This window comes from Silurus meridionalis, chromosome 1 (assembly GCF_014805685.1).
Source record: "Silurus meridionalis isolate SWU-2019-XX chromosome 1, ASM1480568v1, whole genome shotgun sequence".
In the NCBI taxonomy this organism is placed as follows: Eukaryota; Metazoa; Chordata; class Actinopteri; order Siluriformes; family Siluridae; genus Silurus; species Silurus meridionalis.
Window position 1 is genome coordinate 12,194,678 of NC_060884.1, and position 12,558 is coordinate 12,207,235.

Here is a 12,558-nt window from a genome sequence, read left to right on the forward strand (position 1 = left end):
AACAACATGGTTATTGTTTTATTGATCAGGGTTTTATTACGGATTTGACACCCATGTTATGTGTTAATCGAAAGGCAGATAATTTTTTGACACATATTTTATGAGATTATGACCACAATCAATTTTATAACAATTTTTTTTTCTTATCTTGGAAGTCTGGGCCCTGACAAGGTTTGTAGAAGAGCAGCCCATTTCTCTTGAGCCTCTTTTCACTCCAGTACAAGCTTGTATGATGGCATTGTCCATGACCCGAGGAGGAGAAAGGTTTAAGATGATGACGATGCTAACTCTGTGACCCTTCCATCCTCTTCTACTGTACTGGCCCTCTATCTTCTTTTGTTCTGGGAAGTGATGTAACTATTAGTGGGGCTTATGCATTGTGCAATACCTTTCCTTCCACACTTAACCTCTTTCTGTTTATGAGGAAATTATACAATGGGAAATGCTTAGCTTCTGAGGTAATGTTATATTTTTCATGAAAAGTACATTTAGTCATTCAGTGAAAATCCAGAATGGAATCTGCCCTTTTCAGTAGCTCAAATTCATTCATTTGTCATTCATTTGCCTAGGTGCAAAACCCTCTGAGCAGTGTCCATATTGTGCATAAGTGATAGAAAAACAATTTATGCCCAAGAAGACAAAGTATATCCTAAATTTAGAAGTTGGGCCATAAAACAGTCAAAATTCACAAAAAACGCAAGAAATACAAGTTTAACTACATTTCCCTATTACACTTATCTGTGGAACACATTTGCTGAATAAGGACAAATTGCAACAGAAGATGTATTAGTTAATTTTTTTTATCTTATTCATTATTCTTGAAAGATCTAGAAATGTCATTAGTTCAAATAATGAAGGCAGGGATGGTTTTTACTTTCCTGAGCACATATATGGAATGCTTTGGTCTCTTTTTGATTGCATAGTCAGCAAAATATATCTATTGGCACACGCCAGTAGTTAAGAACTTTTGAATTTGGTCAAACTCATTTTCAGTCTTTTTTTAAATCTACATAGCAATTATCACCCTGCATAATCAGTTTAAGACCTTCCGTGTCCACAGGGCCTTAAAACATTCTTAGAGTAATTGTTCAGCAGGCGATTTAAAGTTAGAAGAAAATTGCTTGATAATCAGATCCCAGGAAGCGAGTATTTAGTGGAAATAACTGCATCCAATACAGAAATAGATTCATTCATCATTTAGACCTAAAAAGGATTATTATAGTATAGATTAAGAGCATGAGCAGCTGAACAATTCTACTTTTCACTGCTGACAATGTCAAGTGTGTTGGTAGTCAGGAGTTAAAAAAATACAAATAATAAAATCCAAACATTACACTCTACCTACTGCTGGTAATATTAATATAATTCTAAGATAATATTGCTGTGAAACTGAATGTGGAGTACTCATTCTGAAGAAAAAGAAAGTAATACTAATTAAGCTTGCGGTGAAAGATATCAGGCCTTATTATCGATGGCATTGAGATAGATGTATATAAAGTGGCAAAAAGGCAAAACTAAACCAACAAATCCTTGTTCAAAAGTATGAAAAACTTCATGGATCTTTAGGTTGTTCATGTGTACCATTCTTTGCTGCAGCGAGTGGACTCCAAAGATTATAATATATGATGCAAAATGAACACTTGCCTAGGCTCACAAAATGTTTTATCTCCTCATTAACTGTTTGAAACCATAAAAATTGTATGGAACAACACCGACTCTTCTTTTTGAAAAAAGCAACTCTTGATTCTTGCTATTTTTGTGCATTTTTATTATTTTTATTATTATTATTATTTTTTTTTTATAGCAAAAGTACATATTACCATATGATATTATTACAATTATAATGTTAAGGCCATTAAGGCCTTATATATGAGCCTCCTGCACTGATGCTTAGAAAAACTCAGACTCACAACAGAAATTAACAACACAGGCAAGTATGTGAGTAACATTGTGTTACCCTTGACTCATTAGGTATATATGATTATTATATTATCCACTTATTATCCATCTGACTCCACCAAGGAGCGTTTCTTTCACAGAGGACTACTTAAAGCATGGCTTCTAAAGTGCTCTAGCTTAAACCCAATCATAATCTGTCTTAGACAATAACAACAATCCCATTCTTTACTGAGAATATCTGATGTCATATCATAATTGCACAAACGGTAAAAGCCTTTTTCTCATTTAAGGTCAATTGCAATTAGTCACTTTAAGCACCCTTTTTTCTTGTGTCTAAGGAACAAATGTTCCATTTAAGATATGTGACTTATTCTGTTACAGCCTCACGTGTTAATACTGAAAGCTTTATTTGCTTGGTTTTTTGACACTTTAAGATAAATAAAAAATAAAAGAAGAATCAATAATGAAGGTAGCACTTAAGTTTATTGGCAATTCTTAAAGAACATAGCAATAAAAAAAAGTCTGTCAAAGACATCAAATATTTAAAAAAATATCATCATGAGGTCCTGACATCCTGGTACTTCTATTTTTTTACTGCCAAAATAGCGTTGCCATTGTAAGGAAGATCAAGACTTCAAAAATATTCATCAAGGCTAATCATCCTAACATTGACAGCTAATTAAATAAAGAAATATAGTCAAATGGACTGCCTGAAAGCAATATAAGGTGAGAAATGAGCAAAAGAAAATCAGAGTTAATAGAAAAAAAAATCTATTTAGTCATTTTGAGGGCTTGAATAACTTCCAGGGTTTTTTGAGAACCCCCCCCCTGGATTATCTCGGCAAAGTCCCAGGCGAGGAGATTGCCTTCAGGAAACCTTCTCTTCCTTTGCTATATAAAGAATACCCTAGAGACAGTATTCATATACTATTAAGCTCCTGCTAAATCAGAGTCCCACTTTTTCATATTTGCTTGATTTTTATACATTTTGAGGTAATTTACCTGTAGTCTTAATTAGAAATGTTTAATATCTACTTTCACTTCCGAAATGTGATTTTTTTTTTCTTGGCATCTGCATTTGCTAAAAATATATACAAAGTACAAATAAAAAAATAAAAATAAATAAGCTAAAATGTTTGTCATTTCATGTTTTTTTTTGAGCAATTACTGTAATAAGCAACTTTTCAATCTTTTGTTTAAATACAATATGTCAAAAATCCAATGGGTTAAAAGTTTACTTACACCAAGCTGACAGATTCTTTATATAGTCTAGAAGATTTCAGTCGAATCTCAAATTTCTAGTAAAATGGAACAAAACTATAAAACTTGTATGAAAATAAGGCAGCAATTCCAGTAAATAGGTCATAAAATATTAATTGGCATATAGGCCAGGAAAATGTTAAAAGAAAATGTTTTTCCCAAACAATTGCCCCAGATGTTTATACAGCATGTCATATATCTTTTAGTTGAATCAGTATTTGACACTATTGACAGCTTCCCACTGCGTCCGTTTTTTTTTTTTTTTTTCTTTTTTAAATATAACAAAATAAATACATAAACTCTACCAAATTATTTTTGTAATCAGTAAACATTTGTTTATTTCAAATCAGCACCAAAATCTGCCACAATGCGCACAATTAACCCTCTGGGGTCAACAAAAGCTTCTGCTCATTTTATGCCATTTTTTCCTCATAACGGCGAAAGAAATGTCCGTAATCCGTATGAAAGTTAAAAGAGGTACAGTTTCTCCAGTATCAACTCATTAACTGGAAACATAGCAAAGGTCCCAGTATCATAATTACTTGAAAACATTTACAAGAATATTTTGTCCTTATGCTCTATGTTAAGTTTGGTTTTACTAATAATAAACATACATTGCATAAAGCATCAATATTTGTCCATGCCCATGTTGATAAAAGTATAAAAAATGTTTTTTGATTTTAATTTAAGCTACAATTAGAACAGATAAAAATGTGTGATTAAGTTGTGATTAATGTCCAGTTAACTCACGGCAATCATGCGTTTAATCACGATTAAATATTTTAATCGAATGACCTCCCTAATATTAATATGATGTGAGGTCCAGTTACCAGCATGACACTAAAGCAGGAAGTGGTAATGACAACTATTTACTTAAGTACATGTCAGAGCCCTAACTTCTTTACTCTAACTGTAAAAAGTAAAAATGGAATGAGTAAAAATGTGTAGTCAGTACTTCAACTTTTACTAGAACCATTTAAAACATGATTATCTGTACTTTTACTTAAGTGCAGGATATGTGTACTTTTGCCACCTCTGACTGCCAGTGAACTTACTGTATGTTATGCAACTGTATGTGTACAGAAGAGAACGTCTCTAGGTTATGTATGTAACCCTGGTTCCCTGAGGGAACAAGACGCTAAGTCAACAACGCTTTGGGAACGCTTCTGCCTTGTCCACGCGCACGTGTCCATGTGTGTAATCAGTCCGATAGAATGCGTAGCATCACTGGCGGGGTGATGCCACGACCAGGAAGTTATAAAACGCACATCTTTCTAACCCTAACCCTAACCCTAGAGACCTCTAAATATTATTATAATGAATATTATGAACTCCTCACTATCTTAAGGGCAAATCCCTAAAACCCTCAAGTTAGCAGTTATTAAGCCACTCATTAAGAAATCTAATTTGGATCCAAACACACTATTTAATTAGATAGATAGATAGATAGATAGATAGATAGATAGATAGATAGATAGATAGATAGATAGATAGATAGACAGACAGACAGACAGACAGACAGACAGACAGACAGACAGACAGACAGATAGATAGATAGATAGATAGATAGATAGATAGATAGATAGATAGATAGATAGATAGAACTTTATTGTCATTGCATTGTACAGGTACACAAAAAAGAATAAACAAGTCTACTATATATATATATATATATATATATATATATATATATATATATATATATATATATATACAGTATATATACAGTGAGGAAAATAAGTATTTGAACACCCTGCTATTTTGCAAGTTCTCCCACTTAGAAATCATGGAGGGGTCTGAAATTGTCATCGTCGGTGCATGTCCACTATGAGAGTCATAATCTAAAAAAAAAATCCAGAAATCACAATGTATGATTTTTTAACTATTTATTTGTATGATACAGCTGCAAATAAGTATTTGAACACCTGAGAAAGTCAATGTTAATATTTGGTACAGTAGCCTTTGTTTGCAATTACAGAGGTCAAACGTTTCCTGTAGTTTTTCACCAGGTTTGCACACACTGCAGGAGGGATTATGGCCCACTCCTCCACACAGATCATCTTTAGATCAATCAGGTTTCTGGCCTGTCGCTGAGAAACACGGAGTTTGAGCTCCCTCCAAAGATTCTCTATTGGGTTTAGGTCTGGAGACTGGCTAGGCCATGCCAGAACCTTGATATGCTTCTTACAAAGCCACTCCTTGGTTATCCTGGCTGTGTGCTTCGGGTCATTGTCATGTTGGAAGACCCAACCTCAACCCATCAATGCTCTAATTGTTCCCCAAAATCTCCCAATACATGGCCCCGGTCATCCTCTCCTTAATAAAGTGCAGTCGCCCTGTCCCATGTGCAGAAAAACCCCCAAAGCATGATGCTACCACCCCCATGCTTCACAGTAGGGATGGTGTTCTTGGGATGGTACTCATCATTCTTCTTCCTCCAAACACGTTTAGTGGAATTATGACCCAAAAGGTTCTATTTTGGTCTCATCTGACCACATGACTTTCTCCCATGACTCCTCTGGATCATCCAAATGGTCATTGGCAAACTTAAGACGTGCCTGGACATGTGCTGGTTTAGGCAGGGGAACCTTCCGTGCCATGCATGATTTCAAACCATGACGTCTTAGTGTATTACCAACAGTAACCTTGAAAACGGTGGTCCCAGCTCTTTTCAGGTCATTGACCAGCTCCTCCCGTGTAGTTCTTGCCTGATTTCTCACCTTTCTTAGGATCATTGAGACCCCACGAGGTGAGATCTTGCATGGAGCCCCAGTCCCAGTCTTCCATTTTTTAATGATTGCTCCAACAGTGGACCTTTTTTCACCAAGCTGCTTGGCAATTTCCCCGTAGCCCTTTCCAGCCTTGTGAAGGTGTACAATATTGTCTCTAGTGTCTTTGGACAGCTCTTTGGTATTAGCCATGTTAGTAGTTGGATTCTTACTGATTGTTTGGGGTGGACAGGTGTCTTTATGCAGCTAACGACCTTAAACAGGTGCATCTATTTTAGGATAATAAATGTAGTGGAGGTGGACATTTCAAAGGCAGACTAACAGGTCTTTGAGGGTCAGAATTCTGGCTGATAGACAGGTGTTCAAATAGTTATTTGTACTCAGCTGTATCATACAAATAAATAGTTTAAAAATCATATATTGTGATTTCTGGATTTTTTTTTTTAGATTATGTCTCTCACAGTGGACATGCACCTACGATGACAATTTCAGACCCCTCCATGATTTCTAAGTGGGAGAACTTGCAAAATAGCAGGATGTTCAAATACTTATTTTCCTCACGGTATATACGCACACATGATATAGACATATACATAAATGTGAAATATTGGGCAGAAATACAATATGCGTGGAGAATAAGAGGTATAAAAGATATACTATGTAATATGTACATTGTATGTATAATTCTACAGAAGTTATATACAGTGTCTATACAGTGGCCTAACGGTGTAGTGTAGAGTTCAGTAATGTAATGGTGGATGGAAAAAAAAAAGTCCCTGAACCTGCTGATTCTGGTGCATATGTTCCTGTATCTCCTTCTTGATGGAAGGAGGTTAAACAGTTTGTGACTGGGATTGGAAAAGTCCCTGATAATGTTGTGAGCGCTGCGCAAACATCTGCTGTGGTGAAGGTGTTCAATGGCAGGTAGTTGGGTGCCAGTGATGCGTCAGGCGGTTCTGACAACCCTTTGCAGGGCTTTACGTTTACACACAGTGGAGCCTCTGTACCATACAGTGATGGAGTTGGTCAGGATGCTTTTAATGATGCAGCGGTAAAAACTCGTTAAATTCCTTGGGGACAGATTAGCTTTCTTGAGACTCCTCAAGAAGTACTGCCGTTGTTGTGCTTTCCTAACCAGAGCTGAAGTGTTTTGGTGTCAGGACAGATCCTCAGAGATGTGAACTCCCAGGAACTTAAAGCTGGAGACTCGCTCTACATCAGTTCCATTGATGTTGACTGGAAAATGTCTCCTGCTGTTGGATTTTCGAAAGTCCAAGATGAGCTCTTTAGTCTTCCAGGCGTGGAGGGTCAGGTTGTTGGTGGCACACCATGCTGTCAGGCTTTGGATCTCTTCACTGTAGGCTGTTTTGTCGTTGTTGCTGATCTGGCCAACCACGGTGGTGTTATCTGCATACTTGATGAAGATGTAGGAGCCACCACATTGTTCTGCACCTCAAACTGGGCAAAGAAGTTGTAAAGTGCATCGTGAAGTGCATCTGGAAGGGAGACATCATGGCTACAAGCGGGACATCATGGCTTAGGTTAGCAAAGTAGCATAAAAAAAAAACAACTTTTGGAACAATGTCCTCTGGACAGACCAACGTGGAGGCGTTTGGCCATAATGCACACTGCTGTGTTTGGTAAAGACCAAACACAGCATATCAGCACAAACACCTCATACCAGCTGTCAAGCACGGTGTTGGAGGGGCACTGATTTGGCTTTATTTTACAGTCACAGGACCTGGGCAACTTTGCAGCAGTCTGCGCAACCTAGGCAGTCATTGAGTTGGCCATGAACTATATACCAGAGTATTTTAAAGTCATATGTGTGTCAACCTGTTTGACAGCTAAAGCTTGGCCAGACTTTGGTCATGCAACAGGAAAATTCTCAAGCACACCCATACATTTACACCATAATGGCTAAAAAATTACAGAATCAAATGTGTTGCAGTGGCAGAACTCAAACCAACTGAAATGCTGTGGGAGGGCCTTAAGAGAGTTGTGCATAAACAATACGTACAAATGTTTATGAACTGAAGCAAGATTGTAAAAATGAATAAGTCACAATTTCTCCACAATGACTCTGATAAACTGACAAGCAGAACTGGCTGTATGACTGCTGAAGCTAATTATAGCTGCATGACACCTTCCTTGGTGGTCACTGTCAAGTCATGTTCATGTTTTCTATAATAAAACCCTGCACTTGCATCCCCAAATCTGGCAGAATGCCTGACCATGTAGCATGGTTCCTACATTTTTATAAGGAATTATTAGCACAAAATCATGTAGTTGTGGAAAGACACAATGGTCAACCAGCTCACCGCTAGTCCAGACCTCTACCTGGCTGAAATGCAGTGGCAGGACCTTAAGAGAGCTGTGCATAAAAAATGCCCATGAAACTCAATGACCTGAAGCAACGTAAGTAAGCTAAAATTCCACACACTGTTTCTCTATTTTGGCTTGTACAAAACCGATTCCAAAAAAGTTGGGACACTGTACAAATTGTGAATAAAAAAGTAATACAATAATTTACAAATATTATAAACTTATATTTTATTCACAATAGAATATAGATAACATGTTAAAAATGAGACATTTTGAAATGTCATGCCAAATATTGGCTCATTTTGGATTTCATGAGAGCTACACGTTCCAAGAAAAGTTGGGACAGGTAGCAATAAGAGGCCAGAAAAGTTAAATGTACATATAAGGAACAGCTAGAGAACCAATTCGCAACTTAACCTCTCAGAGTGGCAGTGTCTCTCAGAGGTCAAGGTGGGCAGAGGATCACCAATTTCCCCAATGTTACGATGAAAAATAGTGAAGCAATATCAGAAAGGAGTTTTTTAGAGAAAATTTGCAAAGACTTTGAAGTTATCATCATCTACACTGCATAATATCATCCAAAGATTCAAAGAATCTGGAACAATTTCTTTGCGTATGGGTCAAGGCCGTGGTGTCGATGCCCATGATCTTTGGGTTCTTAGACGGCACTGCATCACATACAGGAATGCTACTGTAATGGAAATCACAACATGGGTTTAGGAATACTTCTAGAAAACATTGTCGGTGAACACAATCCACGGTGCCATTTGCCGTTGCCGGCTAAAACTCTATAGGTCAAAAAAGAAGCCATATCTAAACATGATCCAGAAACGCAGGCGCATCATAAAGAGGAAGATGCGACAAAGAAGACCTAAGACAGTTGAACAACTAGAAGCCTGTATTAGACAAGAATGGGACAACATTCCTATTCCTAAACTTGAGCAACTGGTCTCCTCAGTCCCCAGACATTTGCAGACTGTTATAAAAAGAAGAGAGGATGCCACACAGTGGTAAACATGGCCTTTTTTGAGATGTGTTGATGCCATGAAATATAAAATCAACTTATTTTTCCCTTAAAATTATAGATTTTCTCAGTTTAAACATTTGATATGTCATCTATGCTGTATTTTGAATGAAATATTGAAATTTGAAACTTCCACATCATTGCATTCTGTTTTTATTCACAATTTGTACAGTGTCCCAACTTTTTTGGAATCGGGTTTGTAAAAATATACATAACGACACAGTGTCATGTAAATATGTTGTTTATCTCAGGTTGTATTTACCTAATTTTAAGACCTGCTAAGGACCTGTTGATTTCTTGTCCTGATTTTTAAAACCATAGAATTCAAAAGGGTGTACTTTGATTTTCACATGACTTTATATAACAAAATAATTTTGATGGTGTTATACATATTGTCTAAGACAAGAGCACTTCTGTAACTTCACAGCTGCAGTTATAATTCCTGTTTTATAGAAATGAATTAGTCCATTTTGTCATTACACATAACATATTATTTCATTACTCCAGGCTAAAGAAATGGGTTAAACCATAAATCATTTAGAGGCAGAAGAATCCAATTGCAGTATAATTAATATTCATCTAGATTTGAAATGTGATATCAAGGAAGCACTAGGGAAGCACATTTCATCTCATTCCATGTCTTTAGGTGAACGACTGTTGTAAGACTGTGCTACATTCACTAAAGCATTAATTATGCGCCTTTTATGCGACTTTTATATGCCCTGTATGTATTTATGTATGTATGTATAGGGTTATAATTCTTTTTTTCATTTAGTCATAAATAATTAATTAATATATATTGACAACAAGTTGAAATATTTGTATATATTTATATAGAAAGTGTAAAGACAACAACATAGAAACAACCATGTATTTAATATACACCGACAAGGCAAAATTATGACCTGTGAAGTGAATACATTGGCAAGCAAAAGGATTTGAGTGAGTTTGACAAGGGCCAAAATGTAATGGCTAGACAACTGGGTCAGAGCATCTCCAAAACTGCAGCTCTTGTGGAGTGTCCCTAGTCTGCAGTAGTCAGTATCTATCAAAAGTTTTTCAAGGAAGGAGTATTGGTGAACTGGCGATGCACATGGGGACGGAAGCCTGGCCCGTGTGAACTGTGTTTTGGCAGGAAAAGGGGGACCAACAGAAAATTAGGCAGGTGTTCATAATGGTATGTCTGATCAGTGACCATAAAGTTATGCCTGGACAGTGTATGCATGTATGTGTATATTTAGTTTTGATGAACTGGCTGTATTGGAATAAAATTCTGGTTTGTGATCCGCATATTTGATTTGGCACATGTTTTATGCTGGATGCCCCTCCTAATGCAACCCTCCCTATTTATCCAGGCTTGAAATCGGTGCACTGGCTTGTGCAACCCTAATGGCTGGGTTAAAAACACAGATAGAGTAAATATACTTAATAATAATATATAGTATAACAATAGTACATTTTAGTAATACTCATTTTAAAGTGGTGTTAAAACTAATTACAGAGAATATTATAGATAATAGATTACTCACAGTAGCAGAAACATTATTTTGTTTTCCATGACTAAAACATTTGTTTATCATCAGCAAAAACAAGCTTTAACAAATTTAAGAGGATAATGTGAGTAATTAATTCTATACAAACTATCATTTATAGACAAATATGTAAAGAAGCAATATTTGAAGTAAGCTTTGCTTATACTGACTGCATGGAGCTTTGTGTTTCTTTATAGCCAAGGCCTCACACTTGCTCTCAAATGCTCTCAAAACCTTCCCACTAATGTAATTTAAAGCAAACCTGGTTTGACCTAACAGCCATAATCCAATAGATCTTCTATTGAATAAAACCCCATAATGCTCTTATGATGCCTCTAACGCTCATATTTACCCAGCACTTCCCACTGAACAAGGTATCTTTGGCCTACTCCCTCCTTTTCACACACACACACACACACACACACACACACACACACACACACACACACACACACACACACACACACACACAAAAACACACAACAAAACACACACACATCTTAATTTTTCAATTAAGCAGCCTCTTGTTCTCTAAGCATATGCAAACACAGTGGGGGATCCTTTAAAATGTAACACTAATGTGCAGGCTAATTAGAGGACATTGGCAGGCTTGTAAACTGAGACCAATTTGAATACAGTTTAGCATAAATCTATCACTGTTGGTAAGGTTTTTATATTCCTTGCATGCAGTTACTGTTCATGTGAGTACATTTGATTAGTAAACAGGTAAATATGACTCCAATTTAACACTGACTGTGTGCATAATGTAACATTTAAATCAACTGCAAAATAAATTTGAATAAAAATACTCCCTCTCACTATTAACATTACTAATAGTTGATGCAATGCATTTTGTACAGAATAATAAGAACATTTTACAATCTCTGAAATCCGAAATCTAATAAAAACTGTGTTAATATAATAAACACAAAATAACATTGTTGGCAGAACATTACACTCTTAATTACACTAAGATTTATACAAGACCTGCACAACTATTAAAACCTGTAACTGTTTCTGTTAATGTGGTACTTACTTCCTCTATGTATTGTTTTGTCTTGCAACATTTTTACATTAACATGTTATATAATTACACATAATGTGTGTTTAATTGAATTAAACCTTTCTGTCATTCCTTAGCTACTTTTCCTACTTGGGATTCATGGCCCAAGTGTTCCAGCAGTAATACAGTCTGTGTTGAATATTAAATTGCTTCTACCTATTTCTTTGATAAGGAACATCAAACAAGATGTTTCATACTGTATGCTAGCTTTATAATTCTCTGAGATTCTTCTCATTTAGCCCCATACTGTAAGTATCCAGTCCATAAAATGCATACTTTTATATTTGCCATTAAGTAGCTGAGGAAAATCTAAGACCTATAGACCTTTAGAGTAAGCCTAGAGGATTTCTGGGAATAATTTAAAAGGTTTTCCATTAAGGATATGCATTGTCTATGCAGTGATTTCCTCTTCATTAAAATTGTCCTGTTATCACTATAAAACATATTGTAACTCTTAGATTTTGTAAATTATCATCTGCCACAATGTTAATATTTAAAATTAAGCAGATTTTAATTGCTCAGTGTATATCAGAGTAATGAAGGAGTCATAAAAGTGGTTCTTTTGAAAGATGTGAATGTTTTATGTAATTCCCCTTAGTACTGTCTGTTACACAGTCTGCTTCATTGTAGATAAATAATAATAAAATAAGATTATAGTTTGTTTATCTATCTAGACCCTGGGATGAAACACTGTAGGAAAAAGTCAAAGTCAATACTTTTTTAATA